We start from the raw sequence: 17,365 nt of genomic DNA, 5'->3' as shown, positions 1-17,365 counted from the left end.
GTGCTCCGATATGAATTCCCATCGTGCGTATTGATTTAGTTGGATAACAATAAGTTTTTATTGGTTTCCATCAACTTTATTGGAATACAATATTTCCAATAAGCTGTGTTTATATTGGCTTTTTTCAATATGGTCCCGTACATTTATATGGGTCCTGTATAAATGTATGGGACCCCATATCCGATAGGCTGGTAAAAATATTTATACATGACCCATTAGAAACTTTATACAGGATTTTTCAATAGGGTAAATATAAGGATGAAAACACAAAATTAGAGTATATGATAAAAATTATCACTAAAGTGGCGAAGCGGGCGAGTTGGTTCATGATATAAAATTTAAAAGCGCTAACAAAGACGAGGCCAAAAAAGGAAGGCGAACAGGACGAGCGTCTGCTCTCATCTGAACATTTCTTTAAAAACAGCTGAAGCAAACAACCTCCGACTAAAATACACTGAATCATTCAGTGGCGTCATTCATCACCACGTGCCAATAAAATCACTCTCTTTTTGGTGCAGAAAAATTGACGGCTGGCTGACGCAGCCTTCGGTGCCCTCCTTCTTTATAGCATGCGCTTCAAGCACTTCCCTCGCAGCTTTTTCACGTGCCCTCCCCACGATCGTGGTATTTTGAAAGTTGGGCTGGCACTTTTAGTCTCTGCAATGAAGAGGCAAGTGTCCCCCAGGTGCTGAGCGCAAAGCCAGGTCATGCTCTCGCACCTTGTCATTTACGCACCGTCCTGTTTCGCCGATATACACCCTACCGCATGTCAGCGGTATTCTGTACACCACGCCCACGTTACAATCTGCAAAATATTTTAGCATGATTGACGGTACATGAGCGCGCGTCGTTCTTTTTTTTTCTGAATCCGTGGGCAAAATTGGGCCAACTTACATGGCGCCGAAACCACAAGCGGCACATCAAATCTTTCTGCCGCCTTTTTTAAGTTATGTGAAATTCTGCACAAGTAGGGAATCACCTGAGGTCTCGTTTTTGTTTTTTCTTTTACCCTCATACTTGCTCTTGATCTTTTTCAGCAGCGTCTCGGCTACTCCAAGCAAAAGTGATGTTGGATAGACGGCACCTCTAGGTCACTAACCTGCCGGCTGAAGCCGTCACACATAACATGGTGGCATGACTTCTGAAGTGGCGCCTGGAAACAAGCGAAGCAATCCAACATCCAACAAGCGAAGCAATCCAACATCAACATTATTGTGAAAAGCAGAAAGGGGGTGTGTCCCGGCACAAAAAGTGCCACGACCACCCCCCCCCCTTTCCTGCTTTTCACAATGCCACAAGTTTTTCGCTTCCAGTGTGCAAGCAGTTATAGACAAAATAGATGCTCAAGTTTTATTGTACAGCTAAAGGAACGATGCGACAAATTTTTGGCTTTCGTTAAATACTACATAGGATGAGTTCTTGAAGCTAATACCCCAAAACACAGACAATTTTTCTCTCCAAGCAATATCGGTCACAAGAATAGAGAAAAACGGGCAGCGTTCACCCCCTCAACTCGCAGAAACAACTAGCCACGTGATTTGGCGCCGATTATATGGTACCAATGTTCATCATAGCCATGCGCCGGGCTTGGCAAAGCATAGGGCACATGCTGGCCTCTGCACTTTGTTAAAACTCGGCTATTTTCGTCACCTCAGCGATTCAACACCAAGCCAATACCAAAATGTTTGTCGTGGTGTTGAATGTCACGAGCCAAAATTGAGTGCTGATTCAATGCTTGAATCCAATCGATGAGCCTCATTCAAATATTGTCAAATAGGGATCCTCTAGGGATGTCATCCCACGTACAATGTGATCAACTTTGCGAAGGAGAGAATGAAGGAAATCGGTAAATTTTATCCTTCCAATTGCACCGCTTTAAAGAAGCTTCTGGATCAGTAGCGTGTACAAATACACTTGGGTCACAGTGATGCGAGTATGTCTGTGTAAAGAAAAAAAAAACATTCCAACACAATTTCTTTGCACGGCCCTTTTAATATAGGCGTCTAAAGAGTCGAGCTAAAAACGAAAAATAATAGATATTAAACAAACATGTTTTAAGCTCACAATTAAGCTTCTCTTGGGGTTGCAATTCACAGTTTAGGATACACTTCCATTAGAGATATAGACAAGATATTTATATTTAAAACAAACCCTTTGAGGTCCAATATATCGAAGAAGTATTTGCAAGACTGAAATTTAGCTTACCTTTTTTTCAATATGAAAACTATAGTTCGGAATATATGGTTCTCATTGCTGATTTCACTTTTAGTTCTAGAATATTTGAGACACACAGAACATAACGATTAATACCACTGAAACCTCGGAACACATACGGAAGCTCTGATTATATAGCTACAAGGAATAACTCTCTGGAATTCCTGTACACTATAAGGACACAATTCTTTATACGTACTGGTTTTCTGGAGTGAGTTTGAGTTTCATGTGAAATACAAGCAAAAATAAAACTTCCTTAATTGTACATTTTTCCTACACTGCCCTTCAGAAATAAGTGGTGCACATATAATCGTAATTCAAGAGGGTCCCATTACAACAGTGAACAATATTGTTACGGCCATGTAGCTAACCGATAGCTAGGCCTCGCCGCGTCAGCCACTTCCCTCCACACATGCTGGTATATTGCGGTGAAACTTCCCCCAGCACTCTAGTACATAGCGATGAAGCTCGACGCAAGATTAAAAGGAAGCTTGACACTTGTAATCAGTCAATTTTCTATTAAAGTGTTCGCGAAACCCTGGAGAGCAATCGCCAAAACTCGTGTTCGATGGAACTTCGTTTCAGAACTCATGATCAATACTGCTGCGTTTGTAACTGAGACACCGAAATATCAGGAACGAAACCTACTTTTATATCAGCAGGTCTTACCAAACCACCCTGCTACCTGAAGCCTTGAATTGCTTCCACAAAAGAAATAAAGCCCCCGCCCCCCCCAATATTAGGCTCCTACCTCACTTTCTTCTGCAAGAAGCTCTCGCTTGATTCTGTGTCTGGAAAGAGAACACACATTGAAAACTAGTTAATTGTAATTTTGCATTATGCAAACTGCTGCCTGATCCACGAGGAAAGTAGACTCCTAAGCTTACCCTAAGCAGCGGCAGCCCCCGTTTGCAATCGTAAAATAAAAAAAAAAATAAGAAAAACGTTTTGCTTACATTAGTTTATGCGGTATATGCAGTAAAGTCCAGGATACTAGTTAACCAATCATACATTTTTTCATTTGCGTATTTGTCCCCGTAAACGCAGGAAGTGGTAAACAGATTGGGCTGTCTAAAGTGCACTTTTATTTCGAATGCTTGTACATTGCAAACTCTTGGCAGCGTCCTCTTCATTTGATGGCAAATTCGCGAGTTAATTATATTAGTATTGTTATGAGAGTAGCGCATGGGTTATTTCCGAGACATTAGTAGCTTCTAACACCGACTGCTTCGCTTCCGTCAACGCTGCTCGCCGGATTGAACAAAACCACTTGGACAAACAAGCCAATATTTTGCTTACATTTGTTTTCCTGCTGGCAACTGCTAATGTTTCGTATGCATTACTAACCACGGCCCAACCAAACATATACAAGGCCAGCTGAAAATCTGAGCTTTGACCACACAAATTGTGGACAAGATTCGACTACTCTTCCCGCGTTGCATAGCTTCAGGCTGAGTGTGCATAAATATTTTGCTTGAACAAAACCTAACACCCGGTTCATTACTCAAGGATCTGTGATTGTCGAGGAGCTTAATAACGTACAGTGCACATGCGTCCAGTACAGAAAGCTTCGAATAGATGCATGCCGTTTGGACAAAAGTCGACAGAACCCGGTTTTATATCGAGGGCTGTTTCGAGGTGGGTTGTGACTCATGAAAGAAATAAGGTGTCTGCAAAAATGTATTACTGGAGTAGCCGACTCTTTGCCAGGTGCCAATGTCTTCAGAAGTTAAATAATAAAGAAAAAGCATACTCAATGTTTACCAGCTCCAAATTGTAGATACACATTTTAAGAGTAATGCACCTGACCTTGTTAGTTGTACCGAAATGATTATTCTAACATGGAGCACACCACTCATTTTAGCAAGTTTAAGGCATATGCGCAGAACAAGTCGTCTGCTTCTTGGGCAGAGGTTGCGATGATATCAGAAAGCCGAGCTCTTATTGGCTGATTGAAAGAAGTAGTGGGTAGACCCCATGGCATCTAGCATTGAGGTCTACCCACCATCTTTTTTAATCAGTCAATAAAAGCTCCACGTCATTCTGACATCACCGCTCCTCCTGCGCAAGAAGCACACGACTTGCTCTCCGCATGGAATACTGACACACAGATATTAACGACTTACTTCTTCGTTAGGTCATTGACCAGCTCAGAGATATACTTGTTTGTATTCTTCAGCCGGTCGGCCCGAATTTTAGCAGTAGCGACTGCTTTCTCTTCTGGCTTCAATTATTTGTCCAGCATTACTTTGTTCTCTTGTTCTGTTGGAGGGTCGCGTATGTACTTCTCGAACATGTCTGAGAACAAAACAAAAACAGAAATTAGAACCCAGTCGAAATCTACTCGTTTTTCCTTAGTTTAATTGACTCTGGAATTGGCATACGGTAGACTACCGATAAATAAATCTCGGATATTTCATACTTTCAATTAATTCAAACAAAAATAAAATTTTTAGTTTTTCCCCTATGTTTCCAGCTTACTTCAAACTAGAACATTGATTTAATTCATATTTTACTTGTTTGTACTGACAAGCCATCTAGTGGCAAATGCCACTAGATGAGCATTTGCATTTTTATTTCACCTAGAAATAGTCGAAAATAAAGCCGATCACCATCCTGCACTTATCTAAGTGGTCAAAACCACTTGGACTACTCTGGCGACAGAACACGGCAATGCACAATCGTGTGTTGACGCGAGGAAAAGAAAAAAAAAAGAAAAAGTCCTCGGGTACGAAAGTGACACTTGGACACATCTGCTTTTCCCAGCGTGCTGCTGAAGGCCGACTCCGAAGCATGTGACCCGCGTTTGCAGTATATACTACTTTGCAGCCACCGTAGCAGGCACGTAGCCAGGGGGCCCCATGGGGCCCGGGCCCCCTCAGAAATCTTCCTTTTTGCTGGGGCCTCCTCTCCCCTCTCCCCCTTCCTCTGTCTCCCCTCCCCCTCCCCCGCCCTCCCTCTCCCCTCCTCCTCCCTCCCCTTCTCTCCCCCCCCTCCTCCCCCCTCCCGCCCTCCCCGAAACATAATCCTGGCCACGCGTGTGCACCGTAGCGTAACGCACCACACATTCCCTCATTAGGGAATTGTAGTAGACCGTTCTCCTTATCCGCTACGGTATCCGTGAAGAAAACGCCGCAGCTGCGCATGCGCGCCGCCAGCCTTGTCTGTATAGTTCAAGGTCTTGTGGCGGATTACGGAACGCTATCCGGGTGCTTAGCGCGCTGCGGAAACGGTCTACTACAATTCCCCATTGGCTCTGGCAAAGTTTTCATCATGTCGCTGCGAGGTAAATACCAAACTCATTCCTTAAACAAGAAATTGGTTGCGATAAGAGAAGTTTATTAGGAAGTGAAGAAGTGGCACTGAAATATGGGATTACTAGGAGTATCCTGACTACCATTTTCAAAGTTAAGGACAAGCTTTGGAGCAACGCAAGCCAATTCGTACTGGATCAAAAAAGCCTCAGGGTAACGGCACACCCGCAGCTTGAAAACGAAACTTGGATTTCGCAAAATAAAGCTGCAGAAGCAGTGAACGGGACGCTACGAACTCCAAAACATCACTCGGAGATCGATATCTTAAGCGGATGGCCTATTTTTGAAAAAGAAGGGAGCAATCAAGTGAGGAATGTGGCGCATCACGGTTATATTGAAATGGTTCAGAATGAGGGGAAGCAGCCTCGCTTCAGTTCACCAGCTCGACGGGACGAAGCGAGGAGGACAGGGAATGAGAATAGAATCGTGATGCCCCATGCTTTGTCGGCCGTGTTCAGTCGCGCATTTCTTTGAAAAAAAAAATATGGCCATCCGTTAAACACTGTTTGAATTGTGTTATTGGATTCTGCAGCATCCCGCCTATCGCTCTAGCCCTGTTTTGCGAGCTCAAAATTTCAGTTCAGTATCTTTTTAAGCGTGCACGAAGCACCAATTTGCCAATAAGTGAACCGATCCTGAGAGAAAAGGCTGACAGACTGTCCTTGCCGTTCGTATAAAACTCAAAACTGAATTTGTGATAATTCAAACAAAAATCTGTGGTTTTGTCGAGTCTGCATTAACGAACATCTAGTGTAATTGCAAGTCTTTTAAACTCTAAAAGCATAGAGCGCTGCCAAACTCTTCTTTTCAAGAAAGCAAGCTTTGTATTTAGCTAAAACGGTTTTCATGAGAATGTGGCATTATCATGCAATAAAAGGTAACTGATAAGTGCAGATATTTTTATGTATTACACAGTTTATAGACCTCACTGCATATGCGGGCATCTTAATTCAGCACATGGTTGGAGAAATCAGCAATGCATCTGAGGAGCAATGCTAATTTTCCAAATTTCCCCACGCTTTTTTTACGACAGAACCAGTAGAAAGCACAGAACCACTATAGAGCACGCAATTTCTATGCTGACAGTCACTGCAAGCATCTTAGAAAGTAATTATCTTACTGCGAACAGCAATCTTCTTTTCGGGCGTCATGGGTATTTTCCTTTGAGCTCCCAGTCTCTAGAACCTGTTGCAGGGCCTGCCGCTCACGCTTCGTTCCAGTAGTTGAGGTGTTGTCCACATTGCGCTGAATGCATCCTTGACACACTTGGAATCACACGTAGCTTTGAATACAAGCTTGAACTTGCCACAGGGTACGAAAAGGTTGCACCCCACATGAACCTGGAAACAGAACATTGTTGAACATATCCTACAAGATATGCATCGTGACTTTTAAGAAGCAGACAACAAGTAAATTCAAGCCACGACAGTCTTTTAAATAAAGGTTCAAAGAAAAGATCGCCTCATTATAAGGTGTTCACATGCTATTGATATGTGTAAGAATAAAATAATGCTACCTTTATTAATACAACTACAGTCGAATCTCATTTATTCTATCTTAATTCAAACTAACATGCAGGTTTCCATCGTATGCATTTCTATGGGAGGTAACTCCTGGTAATTCAAACATTGCTGTGTTGAAACAAATTTTTGGCCCCCCTTGAGTTTAAATTAATAAGATTTGACTGTAGATAAAATATTTTCCTCCGACACCTGAGTATATCGCTAGCCATTAAACATAATTGAGAACTGCAAGGGGTTTCATTTACCATATATGTATGATTCCTGCCACATCCCCGATTTTAATGCACCGGTATGATGGGGAAAATACCAGATTCTACTTCGCAGATTTAGGATTAAACAACACATCATTCATACAACGTTTCGTGAAACACTCAAGCTTTGCGATGTTACACATCTTCCGGGCGGATTGGTGGCCGAGTGGGCTGGTGCACACCAGCTCAGAGCACGTGGAGCAAAAACTTGCGCTGCAGAACCCAGGGATTCTGGGTTCAGTCGCACCCCTGCCCGTTTCGATCTGGATGAGCATCGTACGGCGTGTGGTCGTGTATCACTACTACGTGGTACGCGTTAAAGGCCCCAGGCTAGTGGTTGTATTGCACTGCCTAAATTCTCATCTACTGTGGGAAACAAGTCGCCCATTGAGGCAGACTAAGTTCTAGGATGTATGAACATACAAACATTGCAATTTTTTGAGCACATTTTCCTTTTTTTTTTGCCAATGCAATCATTGTTTAAAGGAACCTCCAAGTGAAATTCTTTATTTTTTACATTATAAAACTGCAGCTTAAGGTTTAAAACAAGAATCCGAAAAGAGCAAGTTTGACGTGCTGGTGAAGCGGATATTGTAGAGAGTTTGTTCGACTCCATTCAACAAGTTTCGTTTCAGCCAGCACTCCCCGAGTGGCTGCACTTGCCGAGTCCTTTTTGGGGCCAGCACACGCGGAGTACTGCAGCTGCTTGCACAAGGTTGCCATCCTAGCATGCATTGCACATCCAATTCAATGGTGATAAACAGCGCAAGTTGAGGTGATAATGTCGGGTAATCTAGCACTTCTAGCAGCGCTACTTGGGTCTACTTTCTCCACCAGCGAAGTGGAAGAGCTTTTTCAAGAGATGAATATCTTGAAAAGCTAACTGAATTGCGTCAATCATATGACCAGCGTCATAGTTATGATGACAGAATCCGTTTAATCTTACAATAGGCCGTAGCTGAGGATAAAAGGATGATGGCAGCGTGTGCAATTTAGCTGTATTCTTGAGCTAGAAGATCACACTATTTACCTACATTGCGGTCTATCATAAGGTGAGAAGCACAGTGCTTAGAACAGCCATGCAGAGCGTCGTTAGCAGGAATGCTCAATAACTTGTTTTGGGTATAAGGCAGCAAAGTAGAATATTTATATGTGGGAAATCGGCCTGTGTGCGCGTTTTATAAGTGGTGTCAAAAATGACACCACTTATTATGTAAGAAAATCTCTAATAGAATAGTTGTTCACCACATTTTTTGTCGCAAATAGAAACAACTGGCACTCCACAGTTGCATTTCTGCCTGCCACGTAGCCTTACAGCAAATTTGTTTTGGTTCATAGTTTGTACACGTACCACAGCAGAGATAGCAAAAACATCGTGGTGCACTCGCCAAGTGAACCAGGTCTGAGGGTAAAACTTAAAGAAAGCGATTCATTCTATGACAAAAGTAGACAGTTGTCATTGTGTGTCGATGTGTCAAACAAACTCGCTATTACAAAGGCGAAAACAAGAACGTCATGTCTATGGGGATGGGGCTGGTCACCTTACACCACGATTATGTGCTTTGTTTTTTTTAGTTTTTGATTTCAATTTCGATTCCAACGCACACATAATTTTCACTATATAATCTAGGGTGAAAAGTGCTTGTTAGTTATGGGTAAATGCCGTATCCCTTCACTTTAGCGAAGAGTGCTTAAAGCTGACTTAGATACCAACCTTTCCTTCGTGTTGCTCGAATAGTGGAGTTGATGATATGTTTGCAAAATCCTCGCCAAGGTCCTCAGGACGGGGCTCAGGAGGGAGCTCATGATGGGGCTCCGGACGGGGCTCAGGAAGACGCTCAGGAAGGAGCTCAGGAAGGTGCTCAGGAAGGAGCTCAGGAAGGTTCTCAGGCGGGTGCTCAGAAAAAGGCTCCTCTCCCTCCATGCACGGCACCTGCCATAACAAAGTACACAATAAAACCACCTCAAATTATATTCCACTTAAAGTTGTTTTCAGTACTGGCAAAACCACTGGCACAAGGACATGGTTTTCAAAGGCACTTTCTACATGCCAGTAGTCTTGCATGCAAAGCATTTTGCTGTTCGACTCGTTCCCACCCACACCTTCATCAGTAACGAAAACAATACGTCAAAAATAGAATAGGGTCAAATAAGGTGTTCTCCGGCAAACACACCTTTACACAATAAATCAACAATATTATGTTCAAGATGCATCACAGATGAACCTGCATTTTCATGAACAGCAATTTGTCACCAAGGCCTGAGTGGAGACCTCGCTGATTGGAGGTAGATTCCTGGGAACCCGGTCCCTGGGTCGGCTAACATAAAAATAAAGGCATACTGAAGTTACTTTGAACATTAAAATATCTGATAAAGAAAGTTAAATTACCTCAGCACGCTGGTCCTTGCACTTGAAACGTTGAGTAGTGCAGGAGCTGCCTTTGCTTGAGCTTGTGGTCCCCTGATTTGGCCCTTAGCTCCTGGATGAACATCTATAAATATTAAGACTTGAGAAATCTGCAGTTTTTTAAAACAACTATAAACAAGCCAATTCATTCCAAAGTGCACATACCAAACTTAGAGAGGAGGGTCCAGGACAAAGCTTTTCTTAACTGTCGCTCCTCCTCCAGCTCCCTCTTTGTAGCTGCTAACTCCGTCTTTACACGTTTCAATTCTCTCTCCAGATCACCGTTAGCCTCCCTTTCAACTCTTAGCAGCTTCTCAAGGATACCCCTGTAGCGTTCATCGGGCCAGCTCTTGAAAGAGGAAAGAAGAGGACGACACGGAGAAAAGGCTCGCGAGCAAGTTGAGCGGGTAGGTTCCGAAGGCCGTGACAGCAATCTGCATTTGATATGTAAATAATGTATATATAAATGTTGATTACTAAAAGTGGTGACCCGGACGTCCCGACAGAACACGTAGGTGAGCAGCAATGGCAACGTACGGCACTCCTGCAGCGCCACAGCCGCAAGTCGCGGCCCTCTCCATCCGCCTTCCGCCATTCTTGCCCGCGGATCCACAGTTGTGGTCTGCGCAAATAGAGTCACAATTTGCCTTGCGGCGCATCACGGACCAGCAGACGCGGTTCCATCACGTCGTAAGCGCGTTGTCATCAGCAGATGCAGCGGAGGTGCGCGATATTATCTTCGCACCGCCCACGCTAACACCCTACGACACCCTCAAGGCAGAACTAGTTCGACGCACCAGCCTATCCGGACAACGACGGCTACAACAACTCCTGACTACAGAAGAGCTGGGAGACAAAACACCCTCTCAGTTACTGCGTCGCATGAGGCACTTGTTGGGAAACGCCACCATTGAGGACTCACTTCTGCGACAATTGTTCCTGCAGCGTCTGCCCAACGACGTCCGTATGATGCTCGCGTCAGCAGATAGCGCAACATTGGATGACGTCGCAAAGGTGGCAGATCGCATTGTCCACTTATCAACGACACGCCGTCCAGAAGTTTACGAAACAACTCGATCTCCACAACAGCCCTCAGATTTCTGCACCGCCATGGAGCGACGCATTGATCAGTTGACAGAAATGGTGGCTGTTCTTTGCCCTTCATAATCGCCATCACAACGTCGAAGTAACTCGCCAGCCCGCCGACGTAGCAGGTCCTACAGTCCTGCTAACCAACAATGTTGGTATCATCGTACATTCGGCTCCCGCGCCCAGAAATGCACTTGTACGGCGCCGGGAAACGGCAACGCCAGCTACTAGTGACGGCGAGTACGCTTGGCCGGTTGCAACGTCGTCCTTGGCTGTTTTTTCTCCCAGATAAGGACACAAAAATTCCGTTTCCTAGTTGACACTGGCGCCGAGGTGTCAGTATTGCCTCCAACCGCTCAAGATCGTCGTAATCAGCAACCCTCGCAACTTAAGGCAGCTAACGGCACTGTCACTCCCACATACGGAGTCCGCACTTTCACGATCAACCTAGGATTGCGTCGAGTTTTGCGTTGGATTTTCACTATCGCAGACAAACAACATCCAATCCTCGGAGCAGATTTTCTACAACACTACAACCTCCTTGTGGACATCCGAAACCGTCGTCTCATTGATGCCACTACGCTCGTTTCTGTATCAGGGACCCGCACAAAGCTGCAATCAATTGGACTGGCTCCACTGCTCGTCCCGACAGATACTCCCTACATTGATATTATGCAAGAGTTCCCTTCCCTAGTACGTCTCTGCACTTTCAGAAGTCAAGTCAAACACAACGTCCAACATCACATCGAGACGACAGGACCCCCCGTTTATTCACGACCCCGAAGGCTTCCTCCCGAAAAATACCGGACCGCCAAGCAAGCTTTCGACCATATGCTCGAATTGGGCATAATACGGCCCTCCTCCAGCTCGTGGGCTTCACCGCTACATATGGTTCCAAAATCGACACCTGGCGACTGGCGCCCTTGCGGGGATTATCGCGCCCTCAATCAAGCGACCACCCCTGATCGCTATCCGGTGCCCCACATCCACGATGCTGCGTCAGTTCTCGATGGTGCAATCATATTTTCAAAAGTAGATCTTGTTCGCGCGTACCATCAGATACCGGTCGCACCCGAAGATCTCCCAAAAACGGCACTCACCGCACCATTTGGACTCTTTGAATTCCTTCGGATTCCTTTCGGACTACGAAATGCTGCCCAGACTTTTCAAAGATTTTTAGATCAGGTCCTCCGCGGGTTACCTTTTGTGTACGCCTATCTAGACGACATCCTTGTTGCGAGCAGATCCGAAGACGAACACAAGCAGCACCTTCGTAGCCTCTTCCAACCACTCGACGAAAATGGCCTCATGATTAATACTTCCAAATGTCATTTCGATGCAACGAGCGTCTCTTTCCTGGGCCATCAAATTGACCGTCATGGCCTAAGACCACTTCCCAGCAACGCGGACGTTATACGAGAGTATCCGCAACCACAGTCTGCGCGCGCTCTTAGAGCTTTTCTAGGCTTAGTTAATTACTATCGACGTTTTATTCCTGAGCAGTGTGCTAGTTTTATTCCTCACTGTGCCAAATTGCTTCAGCCTCTTCAAGATGTTCTTCCACCTTCGAAAACAGGCCTTACTAAATGGACTGATGCGGCTACACAGGCATTCACCAGCATCAAGACACACATCGCGCGTGCCACCTTGCTTCGACATCCAAAAGCGGACGCACCGACATGCCTTCTTACTGATGCCTCAGATGTCGCAGTAGGCGCTGTCCTCCAGCAGTTTATCAACGGCGAATGGCAACCGATTTCATTCTTTTCCCTCAAACTTACAACTACAGAGCGACGCTATAGCACTTTTGGTCGGGAGCTCCTCGCCGTCTATTCGGCAATCCGCCACTTTCGACACTTTTTGGAAGCTCGTCATTTCACATCCTAACTGATCATAAACCTCTGGCGGGCGCCATACAATCACTCACGCCAGACAGCGGACATCATTCTCCAAGAGAACTACGCCAAATGTCTTTTATCTCAGAATTCACAACGGATATACGACACATAAAGGGCACGGAGAGTGTAGTCGCAGACACACTGTCTCGACCAAGCATAGCCCCCGTCACTGGTGGTAAAGCCGCGCCACTGACTCCGGCCGCACTAGTCGATGCCCAGCATGTGGACTCAGAACTTCATAGACTTCGAACTACACCGGGAGCACTACACCTCAAAGACATCAGTCTCCCTGGGCTAGAAAGGACCCTGACTTGCGACATCTCTGCCGGCTCTCCCCGCCCAATCGCTCCCTACTCGTTTTCGACTCGCTACACGGGTTATCCCATCCAGGCATACGAGCAACACAGAAGCTCATAACCTCTCGATATGTTTGGCCAAACATAAACACTGATGTGAAAAGCTGGGCCAAAAATTGCCTGGCATGTCAAAGAGCGAAGATTCAGCGACACACACAAAGCCCCACAGGCTCTTTCCAACTTCCTGAAGCTCGCTTTGAAAATGTACATCTAGACATCGTCGGGCCCATGCCGGAATCACAAGGTTCCAGACATATTCTCACGGTCATTGATCGGTTCACGAGATGGCCTGAGGCGCTTCCAATTTTTGACATCACAGCTCAGACAGTCGCACAATCATTTCTAGACGTGTGGATTTCGCGATTCGGTGTACCAGCAATTGTCACCAAGGATAGGGGCAGACAATTCGAATCTGAGCTCTTCAAGGCATTCACTTCTCTCCTCGGTATCAGCAGGCTGAGAACCACAGCTTACCACCCCGAAGCCAACGGAATGATTGAGAGATTTCATCGTCAGCTGAATACCGCACTCATCGCACGCGAGGCTCGCACCCACTGGACCGAATCGCTACCTCTAGTGCTTTTGGGTCTTCGAACGGTCTTCAGAGACCAACTTTCATGCTCAGCCGCCGAACTTGTCTATGGAACGACGCTTCGCTTACCACAGGAATATTTCATCCCGCCTGACATACTAGTCACCCCCGATCCATCCGACTACATTCACCGTCTCAGGGATGCTATGTCACAACTTCGCCCCAAACCTACAAGGCCGTAATCGACACGCCCTGTTTTTGTCAGCCGCGAACTGTCAACAACCACACACGTTTTCGTCAGAAAGGACCCTCTACGCCGATGCCTCCAACCATCCTACGATGGTCCATTTCCGGTTTTGAAGAGGACACCAAAATACTTCCAAATACTCTTAAACAGGAAAACAGAGAATGTATCAATAGACAGGCTCAAGCCCGCGCACATCCAACCGTCACGGCAGGAGTCCCCAGAGACTAAAGTGTTCAAACCAACGCAGCGCAAAGTTCATTTTTCTACCTTCAATCGTCCAATCAACTAGAAGGGGGGTAGTGTAGCGGTCATCGCGCCAGCTCTTGAAAGAGGAAAAAAAAGGACGACACGGAGAAAAGGCTCGCGAGCAAGTTGAGCGGGTAGGTTCCGAAGGCCGTGAGAGCAATCTGCACTTGATATGTAACTAATGTATATATAAATACTGATTGTTAAACCCCTTTCGTCATCATCCTCACTGCTGTCGACACTCGGTGCCGCCCTTTTTTTCCTGCTCAGAATGTCGGTCATCTCCTTTTTGCGTGAAGCCCTCTGGGCAGACATCTGCTCTCTTCTTGATCTTGTACTGGTTGCCTGGAAAACCAATGTGTTACAACTGTGCCGTTACACATATAACTAAAAAAAATTACCTGTCTGCCATTGATGGGGCCCTCGAAGATAACAGGCAGAGCAGTTGCCCTTGACTTTAAGGTGTTCTTTATCAGTTCCTGCTGATTTTCTGGTTTTGAAAAGAAACAAAAAATAATCAATAAGCGCATGAAAAGTTAGGCTTTTCAAAGAAGCGTCTACAGCAAGTGTGACAACCAGACTAATGAACATTCATATTAACGGGCACTTTAAAGGAGTTCTGAATAACCTCCTTTAAAGAATCAGGGAAGCAGCGCACGCCAATAAGCGCGAGGTCGCGACCTGATTCACTACTTCTTTCAAGGAGTTAATCCGGAACTCCATTAAAGTGCCTGTTTGACGGTATGAGAACACTAAAAAAGGGAGTAAAAAATATAACCTCTGTCTAAAGGCATGTCGGACGTATCTGGAACGAGGAGTCTAAAGGTACTTCGGACGTATGCGCAATTCGGAGCCTAAGGAAATGTCAGACGTACGCGGAACCAGGAAACGTTGGACGTGCGCGGAGCCAAGAATTTTAGTATACGTCGGACTTTGCCACTACGTGGAAGGATTATAACAATGTGAGTTATAACGTCACTTACTCAAAAGCAAAAAATTGTGTGTATGTTTATGCAGCTGAAAGTTTTCTGCCTCAGTGAGCATCTGGTGTCTCAGCTGTAGATGAGCAATTTAGCCAGTACAGTACAGCTGCTAGCCTGGGGTCTTTAACGTGCACCACACATTAGTGATACTCGACAGCACGCCGGTATGATGCTCATTCAGATCGAAACGGGTAGGGGTGGGGATTGAACCCAGGATCCCTGACTGCTTTATTGCAGTATAAAAATCGTGCTTTTATTTGCATATATCAGGCACTAAGTTCCGGAATGTAAACAGAGGAGGAAGGGTGGAGGGACAGGTAAAGTGGAGTGGGTGGGTGGTAGGGTGGAGTGGGGGATTAATTTATTGCCTTGAAATTTTGTAAATTTCGTTTCACCAGTGTGATACGCATTTGAATAAATTTGAGGTAGCTATGGGCCGACGCATATTTTTCCGGATCCTTTCAGAGGTATATACACGATTGCAAGTAGGGCCTGCAGCGGCCGCGATTTGGGTGGCACACACTTGGTCATACGACGTTTTAGCCAACGCCGACTTTTTGTCGAGACGCTTTACGAATGGACGGCCGCCGAAAAGCGGTGTTTACGTGGGCTAGGTGGGTTAACGTTTTGTAATGAGCCGCCGCAGACTGTCGCCGTGAAGCGGCGTGAACGCCGCCGGGGGATGGGTTAACACGCGCCCCAGTGATTTGCGAAAACTTCGTTCACACAAATGACCGCTGTTCGCTAAAGCGTAACTTGCTCCTTTGATACGGGCCCCTACAGTAAGGAGAGCCTCCAGCAACACCGGCCATGCGATTGAGAATCTGAAAGACCATAGTTACTTCTACACGACCGTTCGTTACCAGTGGCCGTAACAAACACTCTCGCTCGTTCACGTCAACATTTATTGACAGATCTCTTACCTGCCAACTAAAAGATAAAGGCTGCGTAATAGCCTTCTCGTTCCCCCGTCGCAGTCCCCCAGTAGGCCTCGTACTGACGCCATTTGTCGTAGTCAACTACACTCTTTGGGTTGAAGTGTCTAATTAAAGTCGCGGGATCAATAGCCTTAATATCGTCCTCAACGTACCGCACATGAGCAAACATCATTAGCTGTTAAAAACAAATAAGCGCTGGAGAAGGTCGCAGCAACCACCTTGTTCGCGTTTCGGTAAACAAGCGCACATGTATTTACCAGTGGTCAAAAATTGCCGGTAACGGCGCGCCTGTTTTTTTTTTTTTTTCTCCGGCGGGGGTGCGGCGCGGAGGAGAAACAACATTATAAAAAATACTTGCACGTATAAATCACAAAAATGGTTAAAAAATGAAAACACCAATATCAAGCAATAATGTACGCCGCGGTTACGATGCGCCGGCGTGAAAATGTTTGTGAAATCGGTTAGCGGCGCAAGCGGCGTGACTGCGGCGGCGGCGGCGGCGGAGCGTCGCGCACACGCCGCACGCGTTTATTCCTAACCAGTGTTGCCGTTGGTGGCAACACTTCGATGGAAATTTTATTATATACGAGCAGTCAGCGATTTTTAACAATGCATTATAGAGCAAGCGCCAACTTTAAACGCCTCCTGCTAAAAAAACAAAGAACTTGAAATATGCTTTACGACATTTACAATCTACTTTTGACTCGTCTTTTTGCTATTTTTATTAACCACGCAACGGCAACCTAATGAAGCGAAATCTAAATCCAACACGAAACAAAAGAGGGCCATTAGCTTCATCGGCATCACATTTGGGAAGTGCAAAGTGGCTCGGGGTTTAGTCGCGCTATTATGTCTGTCAAACAGTTGCAGTTGGACGAACCACAAAAAAAACGATCCGAGAAGGTGTACTTGAAACTAAATGAACCTTTTAATGTTCCGTCAGCGACACTGCACCACCGTAGCAGCCTAGCCCGCGAATCTAGCGAGCCCGTTTGTGACAATCCAGCTGCTACAACGGACTTGAGTACTGACAGTGCGACTCGTGCAGCGACTGAAGAAAAAAGTGAAGACGTACCCTTTACAACTTTGTATCCAGATGCCACTCAGTTCAGCAAGGTGGACGCAAATGACCTACAGGACATCGAGCGTGGCGACGTGAATGATGATACCGATGAAGGCCTTCAGGACGACTCGTTTCCTGATGCAACACAGATTGTGGCGTGCTGCTTTGAAAGCTTGCGGCACGTAATTCTGCCGATGTCCAACATTAGCGAGGCAGACGTGTTGGCTATGGTAATGACGTTTGTTACGTCTGTGAACCTAACGTGGAGTGGTTTAGACAACCTGCTGTCACTGATTAATGTTAT

At 45.6% G+C, this 17,365-nt stretch overlaps 1 pseudogene; it reads right to left on the bottom strand.

Annotated features, from left to right (window-relative positions):
* Nucleotides 1-2,953: 2,953 nt before the first annotated feature.
* LOC115311075 lies at nt 2,954-16,167 on the bottom strand (annotated as a pseudogene).
* Nucleotides 16,168-17,365: the final 1,198 nt, after the last annotated feature.

The sequence above is a fragment of the Ixodes scapularis genome, unplaced genomic scaffold, assembly GCF_016920785.2.
Source record: "Ixodes scapularis isolate PalLabHiFi unplaced genomic scaffold, ASM1692078v2 PGA_scaffold8__174_contigs__length_109621045, whole genome shotgun sequence".
Lineage (NCBI taxonomy): Eukaryota > Metazoa > Arthropoda > Arachnida > Ixodida > Ixodidae > Ixodes > Ixodes scapularis.
Note: the sequence above shows the minus strand (reverse complement) of the source record. Positions and strands in the feature narration are given on the sequence as shown.